At 48.8% G+C, this 24,473-nt stretch overlaps 1 protein-coding gene across 9 annotated transcripts in view; it reads right to left on the bottom strand.

Moving 5' to 3' along the window:
• The window catches only part of Trappc9 (trafficking protein particle complex subunit 9), a 475,208-nt gene that overhangs the window by 71,369 nt on the left and 379,366 nt on the right, over positions 1–24,473 (bottom strand).

Genomic DNA, 24,473 nt, shown 5'->3' on the forward strand with positions numbered 1-24,473 from the left:
GTCCTTCTCTAGGCAAGGGGTGGCCTTGGGTGAGACATCTGACTTCTTTAAACCTGTGGTTGGAGGCAAGTACACTTTTGTGAGTGCAGCAGTGAGATGCAGGAACCCTTGGAGAGCCAGCTCCACAAGTAGCATTTTCCTGAGCTCTTCCCAGGAGATTCTGAGCCTTGGTTTTTTACAACCTCTAGCTGAGATGTGGTCAGATAACCATATCCCTCGCAGAACCCTGTCTCCCAAAGTTCACTTGTTCTCCGGGTTTCAGTCAGTGTGAGGTCAGGGAAATACAAACCAGCTTGCTCACAGCCTAGGGAGCCACAACTAAATTCATATCCTACCACTATTTCCTGACTTTCTTATTTGCTCTCTGTAATTCAGCCCTGATGTCCTCCCTGTGCAGCAAAACAGTAGAGGACACAGCTGATCTGAATCATCCAATTGATCAAGTCCAAGGTCTTACAGTCATGTATCCTTGTTTGCACACAGATGAACACATGGAGAGCTGAGCTACCATGTGAAGCATGGCACACAGAGGATGAGGCAGGGCAGTGGTACAGGATCTCTGGGCTAAGTGGGGCAGGCAGAGACACATAGAAGGGCTGTTTCTTTAACCCAGGCTGACTTTGAGCTTGCAGTCTTTCTGCCCCGGTCTCCCGAGTGCCAGGAATACAGGTGTGTGTCAGCATGCCTGGATTGTAAAGGAGAGATCACACTGAAGAGGGGTCTGGGACTAGGGAAATGACTCAGCCAATCAAGTACAAGTCTTATAAGCATGAGTTAGGTTAGACGCCCTAGAATCCATATAGGAAAGTCAATCTGGGCAAGGTTGTGTGTGTGTGTGTGTGTGTGTGTGTGTGTGTGTGTGTGTGTGTGTGTGTGTGTGCATATAATCACAGTGTAGGGAGGAAGAGAAAGCTAGGTGGGATCTGTGGTCAGACAGCCTAGTCAATTTGATAAGTTTCAGGCCAGTGAAACTCTATATTTTTTTTTGACAGTGCTTGGGGAATGGCACTCAAAGTTGACTTCTGGCACATACATGCATGAGGACAAGCATATACTGTACACATTTGACCCACACGTGTACTTATGCACACATACACACACAAAAGAAAAACAGTATGAGGCTAGCTGTCAGAGCCTTGCCTCCCACTGGTCCTTCAGGAAGCTTGCTGTGACTGAGAGATCCCTGGTCAAGGGATGTGCCCCAAGGTGGGGTGCTAGGAGGAGGCATCAAAGGGTATCTATAGGCTCTGGCTTCCTGGACACTTTGCTCTTAACCTCCCCTCTTCCTGCATGCTCTCACTCCTGTACTCCTATACAAATACTCAAGGGGCACCTGCTCAGCTCTTGCTTTCTCCTTCCCAGTCATCACAGCACGCAGGAGCTGAAGGCCTCTGTAGGATTTTCAGGAAAGCTCACTGCTCATACTCATGTACTTTGGGTTTCTTCAAGTAGACTCAGATTCCCTACTTGAGCACATCCCCAACTTTCCCTGTCACCAAAACATGCTTTTCCAAATAAGATCTGCTCAAGATGAAGCCACTAGCTAATGAAAACAAAGGACTACTGGGAGTCAACAGAAGCCAGAAGAAGCAAGGCAGGAGTCTCCCTGGTCCCTTCAAAATATGTGAGTCACTAATACCTTGACCAAGAATGGCTATCATCAAAACTGTAGGAGAAGCTATGGCTTCCTGGTATTTTGTTATACAGCCAAGGAAACACAAGGTTGAATTAGATTCACTTGAACTGCGGAGTTTATTCAAGGCCCTCCATCCATGGTGGAACAGGAAAGTAGACCCTGAAGGTCCAATTTACCTTGAAGTAGATTTCATTACTGCCACATCTCTTGATGGCATATGTTTTGGGACCTGGGACTTTAGTGTCTGACTGTGGGCACTGTCCTTGGATGTTGAGGAAGATGTGAGGATGCAGGAGAGCATCTGTCTTAAATTTGATATGCCTACTCACTCATTGGACTGGCAGAACTAACTCTATCTATTCAGTGTCAGAAACAACCTGCATGCTGGGGTCACAAAGCTGGATAGATTCAGATACACATGCTGAAGTTCTCGTGGGAAAGAAAGCATTAGAAAGGGCTAAGAATTTACGCAGGAGCTGTCTTGGCCATTAGGAGGAGTGGATGAGGGAACAATATGACTTCCAGAGGACCTAGACCATGCCATCACAGAGGCTATGATGACACCTTGTCAGGGAATGTCTGGTGGTCTCCTAGCAGCAAGCTAGTGATATGTCTGACCACACATCCCAACGGTATTTTTAAGAGATAGTTCAGGTATCAACTGGCAAGTTTGCAGCCCCTCTCCCAATGGCTGCTGGGAGAACAGACTTCACTGCCTGTGGAATTACTGCTTCTGGATAGCTGCAGGGTTTATCTCCCACCCCTTCCTTTGGAAGGAGAGAACAGGGGCCTGGAGCTTCCTAGCCGTATAGCCTTGTTTTAGAATTCTACTGTCCAACCCTGTCCCAAGCACAAGCCTGCATCCAGACCTCCACACCTGATGTTCAAAGTGAACATTAGCCCAAGTAAGGAAAAAACATAGGCCTTATCTCTTTCTTCTGTTGTGGAGGACGTGGCTTGGACCCACACAGACTCCTTCATTGGCCATAGCTCCACAGAAGTCCTACAAATAAACAGTCACTGGGCTCTCCAGCATGCCCATAAACCAAACAGCACTTTCTTCATACCTTCAATGGCCATGGTCTCTTGTATAAGGAGTCTGGACTCCCATGGAGAAGGGCCAAGTTGAGGGGCTCAGGGTTAGGGGCCTAACTTCTAAGAGAAGGGGATGTGAAACCAATCTCCTGCACAGCACAGCACAGCACAGCACAGCACAGCACAGAGACATGTTGCCACCGTCCAGGCCCTGCAGCTTGTCTGTCCTGCCCCATATTTATTTGCAGAGTTCTTGACTGGCTGGGTGGCTCCACTCCAGCACTTACTGATACAAAGAGGATTCCCCCATCAAGCCCCAGGTCAAGTCTTACTTATTGTATTCCCCTTCCAGGGAAGGGGCTCTGAGGATTTTCATTCCCTAGGTGAAGAAGTTGAAGCCTGGGGATGAGCTGGTCATGCCAGGAGCTTCTGGCAAACGTGGGCAGTCAAGCTGCTGCTCTGTTCAGGTCTGGAAATCAGAGTCAAGGCGAAGGACCATTCTGCTTTGCTCATTCTCAGCCTCCAGCCTAGTGCCCAGCACATGGTGGACCCTCAGCATGCGTGGGATTGGGGAGGACACTCGGGTCACACTGAGGGTATTTGGGTATATTCAGAAAAACAGCAGAGACAGAAGGTAGTGAGGCTGGGCCTGGGACTGGGCCTGTCCCCTGCTATAGGGACTGAGGGTTCTTAAAGCCTCAGGAAAATAACTCTCTGATGAGGCTACTTGTGCCTCAGATAAACTCAGCACCTTAGTAGATGTGATAGGCATAAAGATGCTACTGGACACACAGAGCCGGTAATGTGTACCCTCTGACAAATGGGTTGAGCCTGTGATGCCTACAGCAAGGACAAGGGCTGTCAGTGTTGAAGGTCATCTACACCTATTGCCAAGGGAGCAGAAGGGTTGATCTGCTTACTTAAGTGGAGATGATCTACAGCTATCCAACTGTGCTTAAAGCACTCAGCAGAGCCCTTACAAGTAAAAGAGACATTTTACAATAGGTTCGGGGCGGGTTCCACCCAAGGAGATCTCAACTCAAGAAGCAGCAGCCTGAGGTCAGTACCAGAGAGTAAGACCCCACCACACACAAGGCCCAAAGATGGGAGGAGCCATGAGCCAATAGGTCTGAGGGAGGACTCCTTCAGGAAATCCTATGCCTGGAGCACCATCACTCTACTGCTACCTTTACTTTGGCAAGTCAGGTCCACTTCTGACTGTAGCCTCTGCTATTATAGTGGGTGAGCCCCCAGATGGTGGGAACTCAGAATGGCCATAGGTCTTGGCACAACACATGGTCTTTCATCCACTCTGGGGATCCATGCCTACCAATCCCACTCGCCTCTCTTGCAGACATTGCCCTGCTGTTCCTCTTTGCTACAAGATATGGTTGGGCTTTCCACATGGGCACCTTCCCAGAGAGACTTGACTCCAGCCCATCTTCTGGAGACTGAAGGCCCCTTCCACGTAAGAGGCTTCATACCCAAAAGACCACTGAATAAAAGAGGGCCTCTCCCAGACTTTTTTCTTCATATGCAAAATATGACAACAGTTGTTGCATCCGGTTGTTGTGGCCATTACACAAGACAGTGCTGCGAGTCTTTCAGCAGAGCACCAGGTAGAGTGATGGCCCAGCCTTGCTGCCCCCCTCCACCTCCTCCCCACCTAAAATAATTGAGCTTTAAACATGTCATCGGATGAAGAGAACGATGGAGCATTTCCGTCCCATCATGACGCTCCTTCATTGTTCTCTCTCTGAAAAATGGAGGGGCCATTAATTTTCTAGAAAGGCAAGACATGATAAGAAAAATTACATCTCCAAACCAAGGGGGACAGATTTTGCACGCTGCAAATCCCTGTGGGCTGAGTGGGGGAGGGCTTCTCTGAGGCCTGGTTGGCTGTTTCATTTGCACACTAACCACAAACTCCACATCTCACGCTTGAAGTTCAGTAGGGAAGAAGGGAGGGGAGTGCTGTACCCTCAGACTTTAGGCTTCAGTGCAGATCAGAATACATTCTCAGGAGAGAATGGTCCACAGAGAAGAGATTATCCTTTGCAAAAGGCTTGGCTCTCTCATTCACCCAGAAGAGAGCTTCCTCCTGCTTTTCAGAGCCACAGTCTAGGTTACAGAGATGCTCAGGTCTCTAGGTAGCTGTGGAGGCTGTTGGCCAGGTATGGCAGGTAAGCCCCAGTTCATCGCTGCTGTCAGCCTACTTCCTATTGCCAGGGCCTGGTACATCCCTGGTCTTACCATGCATCCTGGTATCCCTCTCCCTGTCAGGTCAGACTCCTTAAGCTTTCTTTCTAGCCGGCCCCACAATGGGCACATTTTGCTTTGATTAGCATTAAGCTTCTCCAGCTGAGGAGAGTTAAAGAGCGTGGTGCTATGAAACAGAGAGCTGGTCACATGGCCTGGCATGGCAGGGCTCAGGGAAGGTGACACAGGTCTGAAAGACCAGAACTGAGCAAAGCAGGTACTGAATAAATATGCACCCTTGCTCTGTGCTCGTCTCTATTCCTCCCAGGCTCTGGTTAGTTATAAAGCACCCATCAAAGCTTGCAAGTGCATCCAAGTAGCAGACTTTCTGTTGGCCACATTCCTCCTATATGGTTATGGAACCTCGCTATGTAGTCGGATGTGTTAATAAAGCCTACACGTCCTGGCTGTCACTGAGGTTCAGTGTAGCCCCTGGACTACATTTGGGCCAATGAAACACAAGATGAGATGGGTATACAGGGCCAGGAAGTTCCCTTAGACCTGATAGGAAATGACCCCTTCTCTGCTTCCTGATGGCATCTGGTTTACAGTGTCTCAGACCCCAGGAGCTATACATAGCTGGGAGTTAGGATATGAACATGTCCTGAACTCTACCTGGCACTTGCCAGGTCACATGAACTCCGGCCTATGCACTTTACCGAAGCCACTATCATTGTGAGGTTTTGGCTCCTTGTAGCCAAACCCAACTAATGCTAATAGACAAGCTGTGGCCTTTTGCAGCCACAGCCATCCTTGGATTGGCTCGGGGTATAGCAAATGAGGACAGGAAGTCTCCAGTTGGGGAGACTTTGGCTTAGTGCTGACTGGGAAACACTGGGGCATCTGGGAAAGCTTCCTGCTGGGATGGCAACCAGAGGCACCATCTTGTTACAGGACCCTTGTGAGCCAGGATGTGAGTGCATGGCTTTCTGCCCCAAGGGAACCCTAACAGACAGGAAAGTAGTGAGGGAACAAATGGTAATCAAGGGAACAGTGGACCACAGGCAAGAGACTGAAATGAGAGGAGAGGGCAAGGGGGTCAGAGGTCAGACGGAGGCAAAGTGGCAACAGAGAGGCCACCAGAAAGTAGCTGAGGTGTGGGGCTCAAACTTTGGGAGGACAGTGAGTGCCAGAATGCTCAGAGAAGCTGGGGCTCAGAAATTCACAACTACCAGAGGCAGTCTGGCTCAATGGGAAGTGTCAGGTTGTTATGGGTTCTGAAGAACTGATACTGGCCTGGACTCAAGCTCCCTAACGAAGAGAATATCGGAATTGGTCCTAGATTGAACTGAGCTCTTAGCTCTGCCTCCTAAAGGCAGCAGCAAGGCAGGAGGGTGGAAGCCAAGAGAACGCTCTCTCCACTGTCTCACACTAATGGCCCAGTCCCAGGCTCCAGCCCATGACAATCTGCAAAACTCACCAAATAGAGCCTGGTAGGATGACACAAATGCATCAAAAACCAGACAAGTATGGTGGATGTATTATGTGGAGAATAAACAAATGAAGACAGATATTTGCAGCACCTGTTTTGACAGTCTCTAAAGAAAATGCAAATAATTTGCTGAGACCCTGTTAGTTTGTGTCAGCAAATGCTATTCTGGCCATATCAGAAGCTGCCCAATGATCACAGCAGCAATGGTCTCACGGGTGACCAAAAACCTGCACCCCAGGAAGCACCTTCTTATTTCCCATCAGTCTCTGTGCTGTGTTCATTGGTCACTGTGTGTAAGACAAGTAAGCAGCCTGGAGTGGGAGTCCAGTCATCTGGGTGGTCTGTCCAATCAATGTCACTTCAGATCAATAGCCCTCTTTATCACCCAAACTCATTAGCAAGCTCTGGGAGCTGTCTGTGCAGGTCAATCAGAATATGCTTTCTTTTGGTCACTTGTTCAATGATGTTTATCACAAGGAAGCTGGGAGCCAAGATCTGGGTGTGTGGCTTCTAGCCTCATGGAACCCTGACATGCCGTAAAAATGGAGAGGGATGGAGAGTACAAAGCCAGGAATTGGCAGGACACAGGACTTCCAATTGTTAGATCAAGAAAACTGAACACCGGCCTGCTGTATACAGACTGGGGAAGCGAGTTGAAGTTCCTGAGACAGTAATACCCATATGTCCTCCAGACAAAGACTGGGAGCTGACATGAATGGGAAAGATGCACATGAACCCACACACTCTGAGTAAGGAGTGGAGGCCTTTCATTAACGCAGCCAGAATGAAGTTAATGAGCAAACACACTTGGGCTCCTAGAAGCAGCAGGTCAAAGCCTCCATCCCAAGAAGATGGGAAGGAAGAACCACTCCTGTCTCAGGGTCAATGGAAAGATAGAGTACCTGCCTCCCAGAGGAGTGGCTGGAGATGACAGGAGTACATTAGATCTCTCCCAGGATGAGGTGTGCCCTGTACCAGTGAGCAGGGCCCTGGGATCCCAGGAACCTGGACTTGAATCTGGAGAATGGTTTCTGGTCCCTTACCCAGACCATACCCATGGGTGTGACTCTTGGATGATACTTACTCTGAATGGCTATCTTAGAAGACTTGGAGCAGCAAAACAGTGCGGGGGAGCAGGAGATAAGGAATGTAGTAGGTGATGATTTACAGCCCAATATCTGAGCCTGCACGGCCCAAGATAGCCAGCAGCTACAGCTAGCTGGGCTGATACTCTGTTCACTCCTGTGCAAGATTCCAAGCACCCTGCAAAGAAAGCATCACTTGCTGCTTCTCACCCTAAAGTGCATGATGCTTCTTACAGAAGACCAGTATAACATACATATGTATTATATATATATATATATATATATGAGAGAGAGAGACAGACAGAGAGAGAGAGAGAGAGAGAGAGAGAGAGAGAGAATGTTTAAAGGGGCTAATAGTGGCCACAAACAATTCTGTAATGTGAACCAGGGGAGACTATCAGGAATATGCACAGATCTGTTATTGTATATAAAAATACATGCAAAAAGAAAAATCTCTGAGTGCGCAGAACTCAAGTTGGACCACTTCCTATATATAGTGTAAAAATGATACTGTTCTATGTATAAATATGCATATATATGTTTATTTCCCAGACTCTGAAATAGAAACCTATATACTTAAATGCATCACAGTGTTTAAAAGATGCTCCTGAGCTGTGTACCTCACGATCAAGTCTGAGGGCATTGTTTCCTCTCTGTTTCGCCTTGGCAGCTTCCCCAGGTGGCTTGTTGGCTTTTCTTATGCTGGGTGATGTCACTTCGAAAGCCAAAGCCCCACTTCGGGTTTACTGTCTAGACAGGCTGTGCGGGCAAGCCCAGAGGCAGATCTGTTTGGTACACAGTGTCCTGCAGATATCAGGAGTTGAGTGAAATCGTCTTGAAGGCTTTTGCATGGTCAGTTCACTGTGGGCAACTGGAGGCCTCCTTTCAGAGTCACAGCAGCTGGTCCCCTCAGCCTAAGTCACATGACAGAGCTAGCTGGCCTCTTGGACTCTGGACCATGCAGCTCTTCCTTGGAAAGTGTCACTGCATTCTGAGCTGTGCAGCAGATGTTAGAGCTACAGCTCCCCTCTGCTTCCGGGCTGCATCGTGTTCCCTATCACAACAGGCATCAGGGGATACAGAATGACTGTTTGCCAGGGATGGGTTTTGTTTACAATTGTCTGGTGGGTCCAGCATGTATTCTGGGTTATATCCCTGCATGTGCATATTCAGTAAGTATCATCAGGGGGGACACCACGAGGGTGAACATTTCTGGAGCTAAGCTACATGCCCTGTGGCCTCTGCTTTGATAAATCTCACAGTCCCTGAGGCAGAACCAGCAGGCTCCATCCAGAGAGTGAAAACAGGCCAGGGGTGAGGAGGCTTTTCTGGGTCATCCTGTGGAGACTTATCTCAGCCATCTGCTGCTCCAGCTTGCTGCGCTCTGGCTTGGCACCAATGTCCACTATCCTGGAGGTTCTGGGACCTTGTCCAGAAGATGGCCTGATGCTCTCATTTTCATGGTCCTCCTAGAACCTTTCTGTTCTTTCCTGCTAGTTAAACCAAATCCCAACAACACTGGAGGCCCTTCACCAGCCTTTTTGGAGACCAGGCTGTCACTCAAATAATCTGGCACCTGCATTCTCATCAGCTACATGGACCAAATGAGGACAGGGCTCTGAGAAGATGCACAAGAGTGAAGCAGACCCTAGAACCTTTAGGCTTAGGACAGAGGGCTGAGAAGATGCACTCTAGAATCCCTTAGGCTTAGGACAGAGGACTGAGAAGACGCATGTGAGTGAGCAGACTCTAGAATCCCTGAGGCTTAAGGTAGCAGCAGCATTCAGCTGATGACTCCTAGGCTATAGATGGCTATAGACAGCTGTGATAGTGACTGAACAAAATCATAAACTTACTTAAGGGGGATTTTTTAATTGCATTTTTTCCTAATTCCATCTCATCTACTCATGAGTGTGAACTTTGGAGATGACAGTGTTGTGTTGTGATGTCCAAAAGTGGACATGACTGGCATTGAGTGTCCATCACTAGCGATGATGACAATAATGATGACGACGACAAACTATGGTGCTGGGGATTGAACCCAGGGCCTCACATATGCTAGGAAAGCACTCTGTCCTCTTCCATGCATGACCTCAGTCACTGCCCAGTTCTGCAGTGGCCACCTTGGCTATTCAGGCGACTAAGCCAGGCACCACTATAGCCCCACAGTCCTGACCCAGTGTTTTGACTCCTCTCACTTAGCCCCAACCTCTTGGATGGTAGAGGAACTTGTGCAGGAATGTGATAAACTCTGAGGAGAGATATGAACAAAGCCCCATATGAGCAGAAGCATCGTGCCATGGCCAGGGAACCCTGTAGGGCATCTGAACTTGACCTTACTCAGACCAAAGCAACTGTGCTCCCTTGACTCGTCCTCCTCTCAACTCAGGTTACTCAGAGATGCCCCGGTCCTTTTCTCTGCCTTTGCTCTAGACACCATGTAATGGTGACACACGAGTGACCACTTTCTTGGAAAATACCTTGTCCCAGGAGGCAGGACTCTGGTCTGGTCGTGCACAGCTACTGGTCCTGCAGGGAAAGCCTAGGCAGACAGATGATGTGGGTGCACAGAGGCAGCTTGAAAAGACTGCACAGTACTGTGCAACCAAAAGGGAATGCTCAGTGAGGAAATGAGTCAGGAAGAAACAGGACTTCCCATGGACCTTGTTGGAAATATTTACACTTGATGATCTTTGGAGCATATGTGGTGACTGCACAGAGTGACTTCATTGTTAACTGAGCTGGTGCCCAAAGGAGACTGAGAGTCATTAGGCTGCAAGCAGCATGGTTGCCTAGAGAACACTGGCTGGACTGTGTCCAGGAATGGGGTGATGGCTTTTGGTTAAGAAGCAGGCTCTGCTTTTCTCAGATGTTCTTGGCAGGTCTGCCTTGCAACATGCTAAGAAACAGAGACTGTCCCTCAGGTAGGACCCCTGACCCCCACCCGCCATGCCAAGGGCTGCCATCTTTCACGGTATGGCAAACTGCTTAGAGAGTGCCAGGCAAGCCAGTGGTGAATTCTCCATCGGTGCCCACAGTCTTCTTCAGCTCTGGTTCTGCACTTACAGACTTGCTGCTCATAGGAATCCCCATGTTCATGAGGTGGAGAACAGAGTCCATTGTATGGCTCTCTCCTGGAGCTGCAGAGGCACTGATGGTAATTATGGGAACGACATCCAACACTGCAGAACGTCAGCTGGAACTCAAGACATTTACTCATTGCCAAGAAGCATGACCCACAGACCAAGGTGTCTGGTCCCTCTGGGGTGGGGTGGTCAATGTCAGTTCCATGAAATTCACCAGTAACCTGGGGTTGGCTAGGGACCCCAGTGGTAGGTATGAGTTTGTCATAAATATCACACAAACATAAATTCATTACCCTTTGTGCAGTGGAGTGCTACATGGCTGGAATGTAAGGAGAGAAAGCTACAAGCTGAGTTTCTCCTGGATGAGTAGAGGAAGCTATTCCCTCCTCCATGCTGCTGTGTGAGCTGCCAACCAGGCCACACATTGTTCTTCTTGCTTCATAATTGGTCTCTGCAAATGATTCTGAGTCTGGGCTTCCTCGGAAGTAGGCACTTCTGGGAAGGCTCTGGCTCCCAGGCCAGCCTTGCTCCAGTTTTTCTTTATTTAGCACCTACCATGAGGTCCCCGTGGCAGGAGTAGAGGTCTATAAATCACCCAGCCTCCTGGGTACCAGGATAATACCTGTATTAGGGTCCCCATGAGACTGCAAGTGGGGGATGGGTAATTGTCAACTCAGAAGCACTTTCTTTTTTTTAGAAAGAGCTAGAAAATGCAGCTCTCTGCCTGTGGGACCTGTGACCCCTCTCACAGTCATGACAGGGCATGATTCAGTAGCTTCCACATTACCTGCTATGCAGAGAGGAGAAACTGGGAGAAAGAGGGAAGACTGGCTCCTGCAGGGTCAGCAGCAGAGGGCACAGAGTAGGCACTCAGTAAATGCTTATGGGACAGGTAAGCAAGTGTAGAAGGAATAAGCGGAGGTGCAAATGAACAGGGCTCCAACCCCTCAGCTCCCCACAGATCTAAGGCCTGAAAGTGCTGTGGCCATTTCCTCCTAAGCCAGTAGTGGTCGGGAGCTGTGGAGAATTGGGCCTGCATTATGGGGAGGAGGTGCAGGGCACCACATGTCATTCTGAGGCAGAAGCCCCCTATAGGTGGGAAGCCAAAGACCACAATGAGCGGGCCATGTTACATAGGATGCAAAGAACTCTTGCTTTGGCTTTGAGGCTTTGAGGTTTTCTTGTAGATAAATAAACAAATGCAACAATATTTTGCACTGTCACATGTACGTGCAATGATCACATGTGCACACCTGTAATTATATGTACCTATCTATAATGTATAAAGGGTGTGTATCGGTAGTCTTAGTTCTTGGAGGAGTTGGGTTCACTGCATGATCTGGCCAAATGCAACATGGGAGCTGGGATGGTGAGTGCATCTGACCACGCTTCTGCATGCAAGCATGGTACGGGAGAAAACTCATTTTCCAACATGTTGCCCAGGCCCTGGGAAGGTTTTACAAGGAGTCCTGGGTGCAGAAATCTCGACACGCTGAGCACTGCCAACACTCTTCTTCCCACATGGCTTTAGAATATCAAGAGCTGCAGTCCTCTTCCTGAGTCAGAATCTGCAGGGCTGGCATCACTCCAGGCCTCAGCTACCAGACAGCACACTAACAGCCCCACTCTACCCTTGAGACAGTAGAACTGGGCTCTGCTCAACCCCTACCCCTCCACATCCTTAAATATTCCCTGGGGCAACCTGATCCTTGCCAGGTCCTGTGCAAAGCACTCCTCAGCAAAGGGGAACATTTCAAGCCACCCACAAGGGTTCTGAATCCTCTTCCTGCCCCGCTGTGTTTCTGTGAGGGATTACAAGACCTCTGAGCCCCAGGGGGAGGCCACGGGTAGCAGCAGTTACAACAGTCGCCCTATGAGAAAAGTCCAGCATTATGATCATGTGGGCATGGCACCACTGTCATAGACACCCCCCTGGTTAGTGCTCGTCTCTTCTTCAGGTCTCACACACTTGTTGACAGTCACCTCTAGCTGGGTCCAAGCCTATGGCAGTGACAGGGACTCCAAACAACTCACCAGAGAGGGTGCCAAGTGGACACAGGAACCCACATGGGATGCATGCTGACTTGCAGACACCCCGAGAAAACACACCTGCCTAACTATCCACCTTCTCAGTTTGAAACAAGGGCTTATGGGCTACTGGCCTTTGGCCCTTTGGTAGTGCAACCATTAGTCACAGCTCTTGTGTGGATTCCTGAAGCAGGCTTTTCTATCATGACCTGATATCCTTGGTCCTGTCTAGGAGTTGGTGAGAACCCTTACCACAAATATCCACAGGAGACAACCAGGTACAACATGGAGCCAAAATCCCAGCCAGGATCCAAGATGATTCAAAATTAGGACAGGCCCAGAGAACCATAAACTGTCAGGATTGAGATGGGGAACAGCAAAACACTGGTCTGTTAGTGTTAGGTGATCGCCTGGGTTCATGGGGCCAGCTGCTTAAGACTCTGACAGTTTCTGCCTAGCCCTGTGGTGGCACAGTGCTACCTGCTGAACTTTATGGCCACTTCCCTCTATCCAAATCTCATCATCTATACCTTGCAAGTGACAGTGACATCAGTAGCATGTTGGGGGCCACATTATACTCCTAGACAGGGAGATTCAGGGATGCACAAGCCAGCTCATCTGCGAACCATACTGTCGCTCAGAAACAAGACTCTGCTCCTGACCTAAAAGGAATCCTTCAGAGGCAGGGGCCTGGAACCCCTGGAATAATATTATCAGCTGACTCTTGGTAGACAAGCTACCAGTCACCCTCTCTCGGAGAAACACTAATGAATGATTCTTTGGGGTGAGCATCAGGGTGGCTTAGCAAGCAGGCGGCATCTCTCTAGATATCCAAGCTCAGAGCCAAGCTAAGACAGAAGTCACTGGCACACAGTTTATGCAGTGACTAAGACTGGTAGCTCCTGGAGGTGAAGACGGAGCCCCTACTCTCTACTCTTGCAGTAACAGTGAGGCAGAGGGGCGTGGATCAAAGCATGCACATCCTGAGGTAACTCGCTCCTCACATTGGCTTTCCTCCGGCCTGCGGTCCAACCTGAGCAGGTGCCCCAGCTCTGGGCAGTACTGTGAACAGGGAATGTTGTTCCCTTCTTCCCAGGACTCTATTAGAGATTACAGAGTAGTAATAGAGTGGGAGAGCTTGGTGTGAGCCCTCTCCTTAGACTACCTCCTCCATGGTGGCTCTGGAGTGCAGTGAGGAAACCTCCCTCCCTGACATATTTTTAGTATTTTCAGCTTTGGGAATTTGGAGACACAGTCTGCAGACTCTTTCTGGGTTACAGATCAAGGAACAGGTTGGAAAAACAATATTGGGGGACTAGAATGAATCTGACTTCCTAGAGCAATCTAGGGACTGATGACACCCATCTCTGTCAGAGGCCTGATTCCTGAGGACATCTGTATATCCTGGAAGAGGGGCATCAGAGAATTTCTAGGATCAAGAGGATGAGATGGCATTGGGGACTGAACTCATCAAGTCCTCCCCTCTGCTCTCTGGCACAGCTGAAGCTCCAGAAGTAGACATGGACCATAAGGCACCATGAGGTCAAGAACTAAGGCTACCTGATGCTCCCAGCCTACTAGTACAAGGTGCAAGGACTTACGCTCTTGCTAGGCTTTTGCCCCAACTCATTTGTAAGACACAAAAGGGACCAAGTGACATCCAGGCTAGTGAAAGCCCAGTGCCAGGATCACACAGCCTATCCAGCAAACACAAGGTATCCATGGAAATACCCTGCAGTCACATTCTTCCACATGTCACAGCCCTGGGTTCTCCTGGAACGCAGAGCAACAGCAAAGCACCTAGCTTTCTGCGGGCAAATGAAGTCCTGGGCTTCCCAACTCGTGAACAGCTGTAGCTAGAACAGTCCCAGTGTGCGTGGACAAGCTTGCTGCTTATTCAACCCACGGCAACACCTGCCACCTGCCAGGAAATCTCTGGCAGCGGACAGTGGAGAGGGAGAAAGCATGGGTGAAGTGGTGAGGGTGGACAGGGAACATTCCAGACGTTCACCCAAATATCCACACACCCACTCCTGAGTCCTCACTTCTTTTCTCTCTCGGGTGTTGTCTGTTTACCAGCTCCATACCTGACCCAGCTCAGCAAGAGGCAGACGTGACTAGGCTCTGACTTGCAGAAGCAGCAATTCCAACTGCTCACTGTCCCAGAGACACTCAGCACTTCTACTGACTGGGCAGGGCCAGCTCTGGGAGAGAGAAAAACGCTGTTGCTAGGTCCCTAAGAGCCTCTGACCCAAGCTAGAATTAATACCCCTGTCTGAGTATAACATTCACCAGGTACCTGAACTAAATGGCTATCTCACATGGATTACATCATTTCTTCTTAGTGGCATAAAGTAAGATCATGCCCACTTTACAGATTCAGAAACTGAGGCTTTTCAAGGTTAAGATTGCAAAATAAAGATAGGATAAGCCAAAGCCACAGCTCTTCTTGGGCATCCATTGTGGCATAAATGAGGGTGCTCTTTGCCACCCCACCAGGATCTATACACTGTTCTTCTTGGGACGACCTAGAAACGTTTTCAAGGTGAGGGGCATATCTTCTGCTAAGATGGCACAGTGGGTGAAGCCTACTTAGCCATTTTTTTTTTAGCTCCTGGCTCCAAGCTGCTGCCCAGTGATGAAGTGCCAACCTTGGGCCCTGAGAGAGAGATGTCATCAGGAACTGCCTGGGAAAGGTCAGGGGCTAAACCTTTGAAGTGTCTTGTCAGACTCAAGGTCTGGCTTCAAAGTAGCCAGGATGCCAGCATTCCTTCAAGGACCAGATCCTCTCTGGGTTCCCCAGATGGGGAGGGGCTGTTCCACAGGAGTTCCAGTTACCTCAGTCTATGTCGGCAAATGGTTGCTCCCTAATCTTCTCTCTTTCTCAAGAAATTAAGCATCAGAACTTTAAAGGCTCTCTCTAGCCTTGCTCCCTGCTCTGTAACATATTCCAAGTACCAGAAGTAGACCAGGAGCATGAGGCATTATGAGGTCAAGAACTAAGCCTGCTTGATGCTCCCAGCCCACTAGCACACAGTGCAAGGACTCACATACTTCTTAGGCTTCTGCCCTAACCTTGAAGACATAAAAAAAAAATGACATCTGGGCTGTTCCCCTGGAGTAAAACACCCAGTCACCACACAGTAGGCACACAGTGGTCTCTTCTTTAGCACATGATTAGGGTTGCAAATGGCTCCAAGCATCCCGGCAAAGATACACTGACCTGTTTACTCCACAAGAAAAGGCATAGACTCCACTGCATTTACTATGGAGGGGAGAGCTCTATAACACTAGGTGTTTCTCCGGTGCCCAAACAGCATCCAGCCTTCCTAGTCCTCGTCTCCCCCTGCGATGAGCAGGACCAACTTTGAGCACCAAGAAGACAGGACCAGAGCCCAGACTTCTCCTGATCCCATAGCAAGAAAGAGGGTACAAGAATGCAGGAAAGAAGGGAGTGTGGTACCTATACAGTCAGCACTGAAGAGGAATTCCTCCTACAGCAACAGATAATGCTGCCTCTGCTGGGACTTCTCTTACCTGCAGTAAAATCAGGACACAGGCCTTGCACCCTGAGGCCAGTGCTGTTCCTGCTGCCTCCCGGCAGGACCAAGCAAAGAAGTGAGCCACAGGTGCTGCAGCCCCAGCAGCCCCAGAACCCACGACGGCTCCACTCTCCACCCATGCATACCCTGAGGAAGTTCACTTCCCGAGCCCAGGGACTGGACCACGAGGATGCCCACCAACACTTCTTCTGTGAAGTCTAGACACAGCTCCATCGGGCCACTGCAGACCCCCAATCTCACCTACGTGGACCGCCGAGGCTAAACAATGTCTGTGAGGTCAAGGGGAGAAATGAGTCTGACATTTACTTCTGACTTTGAATCCTCAAGTCACCGCTCTGGGTCTCAGGTCAAGACACTCACTCAAAGCTGGGATCAGAGTCCAAGTCTGCTGCCTCCTGAGTTCACTACAGGTGAGGGCAGTGGCACCGGCAGTTACAGGGACATGAACTCATCTGGTCATGTCCCTGGACTCCTCCTCATGTGTTCTGCTTGCTCCTGTGCTTCAGCTTGGCCACTCCCTTGATGTCCCTAGGGAGGACAGCCCCCAACCCCAGCCACATCTCCGATTGATTGCTTTCTTCCCTCCCTGTGGAAGCCACATCCTGACACTTGACTGCACAGTCATACGGGAACAGCTTTAGGCTGTCACACAGCCTGGCTAAAGGGATTGGAAGGTGTAGATTTGATATCCTGGTGGGAAATTTTGGGACAAGCCCAACAGCTGGCTGAGCATGTCAGGGTGCCCATGGGTAACAGTGATGGAAAATGTCATCCCAGCCAAGTTATATGAAGGCTCTGGGCAGCCTGCAAAACAAGGACCATCTGGCATGGTCACCAAGGGAGAGATCATGGGCATCTTCTTCTAGTAAGTGAAGTAGTAAGTGAAGTGAGGAGGCAGGAATTGAACCTGGGCCTGTGCCCAGAGCACATCCTCCGTAGATGCCCTCAGGACTTTCAGAAGAGTTTAGAGATGGAAGAGTCCACAAAAGCATGGTTGACACGGCAGTGAATATACATCCATGTGCAAGGCCTGGCCCCAGTGCTTGCACTGATGCCCAGCCAGTGTGTGGGAGCAGGGAAGAAGTTCACAGAGATACTGGGGTTTTCACAATTTAGGAAAAGGGGAAGAGGCATGGGGAAAAGCCGGCTGTGCTTCTGTGGAGAGGGCTGTGTCTCTCTCACTGAGATTATTTGCCTTCTTAGGATCCCACCGCACCTCTATAATCCAGGGGGAACCCCACAAACCATATTATCCACTTCCATGTGTGCTGAGTAATCCTGGATTCTGACCATGGGGCAGCAGGAGTGATGACTGCCCTCAGGACCCAGGGGATTGCAGAATGGCTGGTACGGCCTGATCTGTCACAAGTGTGTATGAATGAAGATGGACATCTCTGTCAAACAATTCAGTCCACTATGTGTAGAAGTCAACATTGTAGAGTGGATAGTGTGGGGCCCATGTACAGAGCAGGGGGAAGAAGCTAAGAGCAGCCCCACGGAACCTGGGAGTCTGTGGCACAGGTTCTGGTCTCTAGGCTCATCCTAGGCTAATGTAGGCTCTGAGACCAGGAAAGGCCATTAGTCCTACAGAGATGATTGTAGGAGAGACTAGGGACAAGCCAAACAGGGGGGAAAAACTCCTTCAACAGCAGATAATTGAGAGAGTTGGGCCATCTTAGATATCATGAGGGAAGAAGGCATGGGGAAGCTGGCACCTGCTAGCCAGCCAACTGCTACCCTCCCTCTGGCCCTTTCATGATGTGATTATTTTCTCACTCACAGTTCCTAACTGCCCAGGCTCTGCAGGGTTCTCAACTGTGCATAAGCCATGTACACAGGCTTCCCTACAAGGACCTGTTTAGTGCCCTCACTGCTGACGGCCAGTGGATTCGTGGCTCTCCTTGATGAGCTTCCTGACAGGACTTTCGGCACACCAGTGGGCACCCGAGGCTCTCTTCTTTGCTGTCCTTCTATGACACATCCAAGAACAAGAGATTCCATTCTCTGGTACAGTGAGTCCAGCTGACCTGTGTGCAGATATCCCATCCAATTATCCTTATCTTTATCCAGAGCCTATATTTTTCCCTCTAAGTCCTCTACTACAAGGGTTTCAAAAGGTTGTGAAATCCACAGAGATAAATTTTTCTGCAAGATGGAAATGCCAGGGGTTATTTCTTTCCTTTTTATCTTGTGCAGAAGTAATGGGAAAACTGGAGAAAGACTGAAATCTTGCTCGCTTATTTTTAGCATGTCATATATCTTGAGACTTGCTTTCTTATTTAAGAAGCACAGCACACCTAGGACAACATGACACAGGCTGAAGTCCTGGGTTTAATTTAAACTCTGTGGCTTACTGGCTAGGAAACAGAAGCATCCCAGGTTCTCATCTGAAAGGAGAGTAGCTCACCTGGTCCACACAGCTATAGGTAAGGGGATACAAAGTAGCCAGTGTGGCCTGTAGACTGCAAGAAACATGATCAAGAAAGTCCTGTTTCCTGGAAGGTAAGTATTGACCAATGGGAAGGGCCTTGCACTTGAATGAGTAAGCCATTTACTCACACATGGCCTGGCCTGCCTGATGTGGGCAAAGGTACTACACATCAAGAGAGACCCATCTTCCCTTGGGCTCTTTGCTGTATGTAGATGTAAGGCAGTGGGAGGCATATGAATGCCAGCATCCCGGGATGCTACCAGCTCCAACGGCTCAGCAGTGAGGATAGGAGCTCTCCCTGGCTTTGAGTCACGTGAAACTCAGGAACTAAGAAACCCACGGAGACCTGGGTTTGATTTCTATCTGTGCTAATTAGCACCAGTGTAGACTGGCAGCCTCAGTTCCCTTGAGCTCGCTGTGACTAGGTGGCAGCAGGCTCAATGAGGGACTGCCAGAAATGCTACCGTCACAATTAAATCCATCCCCACAGAATCTGACAGAGGGCTTGAAGAGTCTGCTCTGCGCAGACCTGGAGGGACAGCCCTGTATGTTCTGGTCTGTGGGAACACAGCCTTTCACCCAGGGAAGGGAGTATATCCTCATTTGTTCATTCATTCATGCACTCATTCATAAGTTGTACTGAAGGCTTATTGTTCCTGTTAATTCAACAGCAGGTATGCAGTTCCCATCCTCTGCTGGTATTCACAGAGTATAAAAGCAACACAGGCAACAGTGGGTGGGAGCGGGATGGACAGAGGTGAGGAAAGGATGTGTATGACCAAGTCAGAGCTGCTGTAGTCCCCGTCCTACCATTCTCTGTGTGAACATGGCCATGCAAGATTCCTGAGCTAAGAGTGCGCAGGACGATGGGATAGTGACAGGGTCTGCCTTTCATGAAGCAGGGCTGGGGAATTGGGAATTATATCAGAGGTTACAAAAGCTGAGGAAGTGCCCAGCACACCTGGGACTCAGATTCTATATGATGCTGGCTGTATTGGTTGGTTTTGTGTGTCAACTTGACATAAGCCAGACTCATCAGAGAAGAAGGAGCCTCCCTTGAGGAAATGCCTCCATGAGATCCAGCTATAATGCATTTTCTCAATTAATTATCAAGGGGGGAAGGGCCCAGCCCATTGTAGGTGGTGCCATCCCTGGGCTGGTAGTCCTGGGTTCTATAAGAAAGCAGACGGAGCAAGCCAGTAAGCACCACCCTTCCACAGCCTCTGCATCAGCCCCTGCCTCCAGGTTCTTGCTGTGTTTGAGTTCCTGTCCTGACTTCTTTTGGTGATAAACAGTGACATGGAAGTGTAAGCCAAATAAACCCTTTCCTCTTCAACTTGCTTTTTGGTCATGGAAGCACTAGGAACCCTACCTAAGACACTGATTAAATGCAGGGCACCTTTGGAGGGGGAGACACAGAAGGCTGGCTCCACAGCCACCTTTCAGGTGCTCTGCTCCCAAGGAGGCATGAGTTATGTTGGTATCCCTGGGGTTCATGGTCATCCCCGGTAGACTGCTGCCTCATTTTCAGTAGCTTGACTGGGGATCCAGCTACCGCTCTGCCTTTTTGTTGCTTCCAGAACACTTTATGCCAGCTCCCAGGCTAGCATACAACAGGATGTGATCAAATAATTTGAGGACCAACCTGGGTCTCCTGTCCCTCGATAGAAAGATGTCTGCTAGGCAGGGGTGGGTTCCCAGCACACACACAGAAACACCTACTATGAAGCAATGGTTTTGGTTGAAGGACTAGATAAATCCATCAACCCATACAGCCCTGATCTGTATCTAACATGACCTGAGGGAGAACTGGCCCCTCTGAGTCCATTACTATTTGTCCAAAAGAATAGTAATGATGACCTTGGGGACCTGTGCAGGTCTTAAGAAATGCATGTGACAAAGAGCTGGGGCCCTGAACTATTCTCTGCAAATGTGAGGGAGTCACATGTTCTTAGAGGCAAGGCAGGGCAGTGTCCCTCAGGGAAGTCCCCAGGGTCTGCCGCTACCTAGACTGGCACTATCTATTCCTGCTCCTAGTTGCTGCCCTCAGGGTACAGTTAAGAGCTCCGCACACATGTGTATCTGCATGAAGACTGCCTGAATACAGAGAACTGGAAATACCCACTTCACGATGCAATGCATCCCTGATCTGTATTCACTGCAGCCCCAGAGAGACAGCACAGAACAATCACTGCGGAACCTCAGAAGACACAGAGTTCTACAGAGAAAAGAATCAGTGGAGGGAGGAGGTAGTAGGTGGCACAGCAGTGGGACATTCCAATCAGTGCGGCAAACAGCTTAGCCCATTAGTCACCACCACTGGGTATCTATGAAAATGCCTAGAAGATGGTCTTCAGAGGAGACAGCCAGACAGCACACTGTTTTCTACAAGGGGCTGATGGGTCCATTCCTCCCCCTCCGCTTCCCCCTCCCTCTCCTCTTTCCTTCACAAAGGACCAGATTAGTCTGTATATGCAAACAGACACACACACAGAGAGAGACAGAGAGACAGACACAGAGAGTGGGAGAGAGGGGAGGGAGGGAGAAAAGGGACAGACAAAGAGAGAGTGAGAGAGGGGGAGGGAGGGAGGGAGGGAGAGACAGAGACAGAGACAGAGACAGAGACAGAGACAGAGACAGAGACAGAGACCAGGGCGGGGGATTGAAATGAGTTCCAAGGCACTAACAGACTAAGAAACAGCATCTTGGAAACAGCAGCTTCCTCCTGGATTCAGTGCCCTGTTGTGAGTCTGGCCCAGCCTGTGGCCTGGCTTTCCTGGAGTCTTACTTTGCTGCAGATCCTCTGCAGATGGAGCACTGCAGCTCAGGTCTATGGCTAGCACACACCAGGATGTGGGCAAACAGTGACATCTGCATGCCACCTCCCTTTCTCTACAGCGAAGATAGGAACAAGTCTGATGCTCGGGTGGCCTCTCTCCTCTGGGATGACAGTACTCCTTGCACAAAGAGGAGTTGGCCCCTTGGCATTGAAGATGAGGAAATTGAGGCACAGAGAACCTGACCAATAGCCCATGTATGCCTGTGCCTGACACTGTTGTCACCAGCATAGATAGATGTTGATGGCTTGGCTTTGCTCTCTGTCAAGACCCTCTAAAGCACCAGCAACTTTTGGAAATCCACATCAAACCTGTAGCCCTCCAAAACAGAAAAGGCTCAGGGTAAAAACTGGGGCACATAACATCTATTATGGAAAAAAAATCCACAAAATAAAAAACCAACATTTTGAGAGAGATCTCCATGTTCACCAAAGAACAAGTATTAAATTATCTTCTCTCCATTTGATGAATGGCTTGGCCTTTAACAATATGTGTAAGGCTTGTTTATAATGTGGGAACTGTTTATGTTTTTGTCAAGCTTGAAAAAGGATAAGAAGGTACAATAATGGCATAGTCATTTATATAAACAAAATTAAAACCCGGGAATCACAAAATGACTTGGAAATGTACAAAACTAAAATAGAGGTTGTTTGGGGATAGAAGAGGGCTCATTTCTCTTTACCTAACTTTTTTCTTTCTTCTTCTTCCTTTCTTTTTCTTTCTTCCTTCTTTTTTCTTTTTCTGTTTGCTTGTTTGGGTTTTTTGCATTCTAGTTTGAGAATAGATGACATTCACAATTAATACCATGAGAAAATCAAAACTTAGAGAAAAGGAGCTGTGTTAATTTGGATCTGCTCCTTCTCACAGTGGTTCAGAGCCAGGTGAGACGTACCAGAACGTGGCCAAGCCCTATACAATTCCCTCCTACAAAGGGAGATGCAGGTGTGCAAGGATACTGGAGCTCACCACACTGTCTTACCTCCTTGCCAAGCAGCTGAGATACACACTTGGAAAGCCATTACTTCAAAACCACAACTTGTTTCTTTTAAAGTAGACTGTGGGAGTCTTTTCTAAGGACTCTCACTGCTCAGGCCTGGAACAGCCGGAGTGGTCTGACCCTAGGGAAGCCATGTGGAGTCCTGAGGGTCTAAGTCATAAGAGCTGAGATCATCCCCAGGACTCTGGTTATAGGTCTGAGCTAGTTGACTCTACAAGTGAGATTCTCTGTACAGATGACTGATATAGCAGGAGATAAATGGGTTGAAAGTGGGATGAAGACACTTCCCCATCATATGTCACTGGCAGCCTGGGAGACAAACACGAGGCAGTATACGACCAGCTGTGAGAACAGTAGACAACGGTGGTTTTCTTTTGTCTTCCATCACACAGCCTGGCTTCTGGTAGTCAAAGACCACTTGAGTTTTCCAACATTGAAGATGCATCAACTCTGCCAATGGCTTACTCTTCTAAGACCAGGAACATCATCCCTCTGTGACTTCATCTGACTCCTCCCCTCACAAACAACCCCTGCAGGCCTCAGCTGAGACACATTCGAGTCTTAGCATAACTTCCAAAAGCCAGATACTGTTCTACATAAATGTCAGTACTCATGTATCTGGCCACATGCTGGTAAGCATGTAACACATGCTCAAAATTGCCAACCCAGATTTTCTCAACGTGTAAGAAGAACAGAACTAGCCTATGATAGATTGAAGCACAAAGCAGATGAGGCTTGACAATCTCCCAAGAACCCTCCTGGGGTCCTGCCAGGGATGATCACAGTTCATTGCAAGCATTGAAGCAAGTCAAAGCTCTTTCCCTCGAGAGTTCCCCTAGAGTAACATAGATGTAGGAATGGAAGAATTATTTCAATTTCACTGGTTGACTTATGGAATCTAGCTTAAGCCTTAGTATGATGACAGAAACAGATTCTGAGAATGACTGCTGTGGTTACTAAACCCACCATTCAACCTCTATTTCTAGCATGCCTCACACAGAAAGCATGGTTATGATACACCATTCAAGCCCACTGAGCTGCCCAGCAATTCAATGAAGTAAAATGATATGGTCATATATACTAGTGAACAGGCTTTGGGGGCACAGTGACATACCCCAAGCGTCACAATGATATGACAGCCACCTAATGAAACTGTCATTGGGTTTTCAAAGTATTGCTTCTCAGACAAAGCTTTAATAATGGCACTTTGACCCTCCTGCCAATTATGAAGAAAATGTCACATCCAAATGGCTAACCTCTTCCCTGAACCATGCATAATGCCCAACACGGCACCCTCAATCTCTCCAAGAATGAGCATTGAAAGATGGTTGGTTGTTCTTGGTTGTTCACCAGTTGTGGGAAATGTGGCCCTCAAACCATGGCATGTTACCCCTACTAAGCAGGCCTTCTTCTGACTTCTGACTTCTGACTTCTAAGGACGCTGAATGCCTGAAGAGTCTCCCATAGAATCTCTGGGAAGTGGATGGTCCTACATAGACATTAGGAAGAGTTTAAGATGGGGGCAAAACAATTTCCTGAATAGAGAGAAAGAAGAAAAAGATTGCACATGACTGTTCATAGCTGTTCTCAATAGACAATCTGAACAAATCACTTGCAGATAGCAAGACAACCATCACTGCAACCAAGACTCAGGTATATCTGTCCGCAAGCTACCTTTGAGTATGACTTAGAAAGACTTGAGAATGGGTAGTGTCCAGGACTGTAGAGGAACACAAAGGCCCAGCAGCAGGCTGTTGAGTAACGGTAGCCTCTTGTGGGATGAGTACCAAGATGAGATAAGGAGTTCACCAAATACACCGTCTATACCCCAGAACAGGAGCTTGTAACGCTCAGCCCAGGAACATGAAGGAAGAGCAAGTTGGAAGCTATGCCCTTGTTTCCTTTACCCACTCCACATAGCTAAGGGCTACAAACATTTCCAAACTCAATTGCCATTTGAGAGGAGGGTCTGGTGAGACCTACCTGAGTACTGAGCTGCCTGCCGGCAGAGGCAGCACAAAGTGAGGTGAACTCTGTGATTTCCCAAGGTGGCCATTATGACGCCATGTTGCCCACCCACCCAG

This window comes from Rattus norvegicus, chromosome 7 (genome assembly GCF_021556685.1).
Source record: "Rattus norvegicus strain SHRSP/BbbUtx chromosome 7, alternate assembly SHRSP_T2T, whole genome shotgun sequence".
In the NCBI taxonomy this organism is placed as follows: Eukaryota; Metazoa; Chordata; class Mammalia; order Rodentia; family Muridae; genus Rattus; species Rattus norvegicus.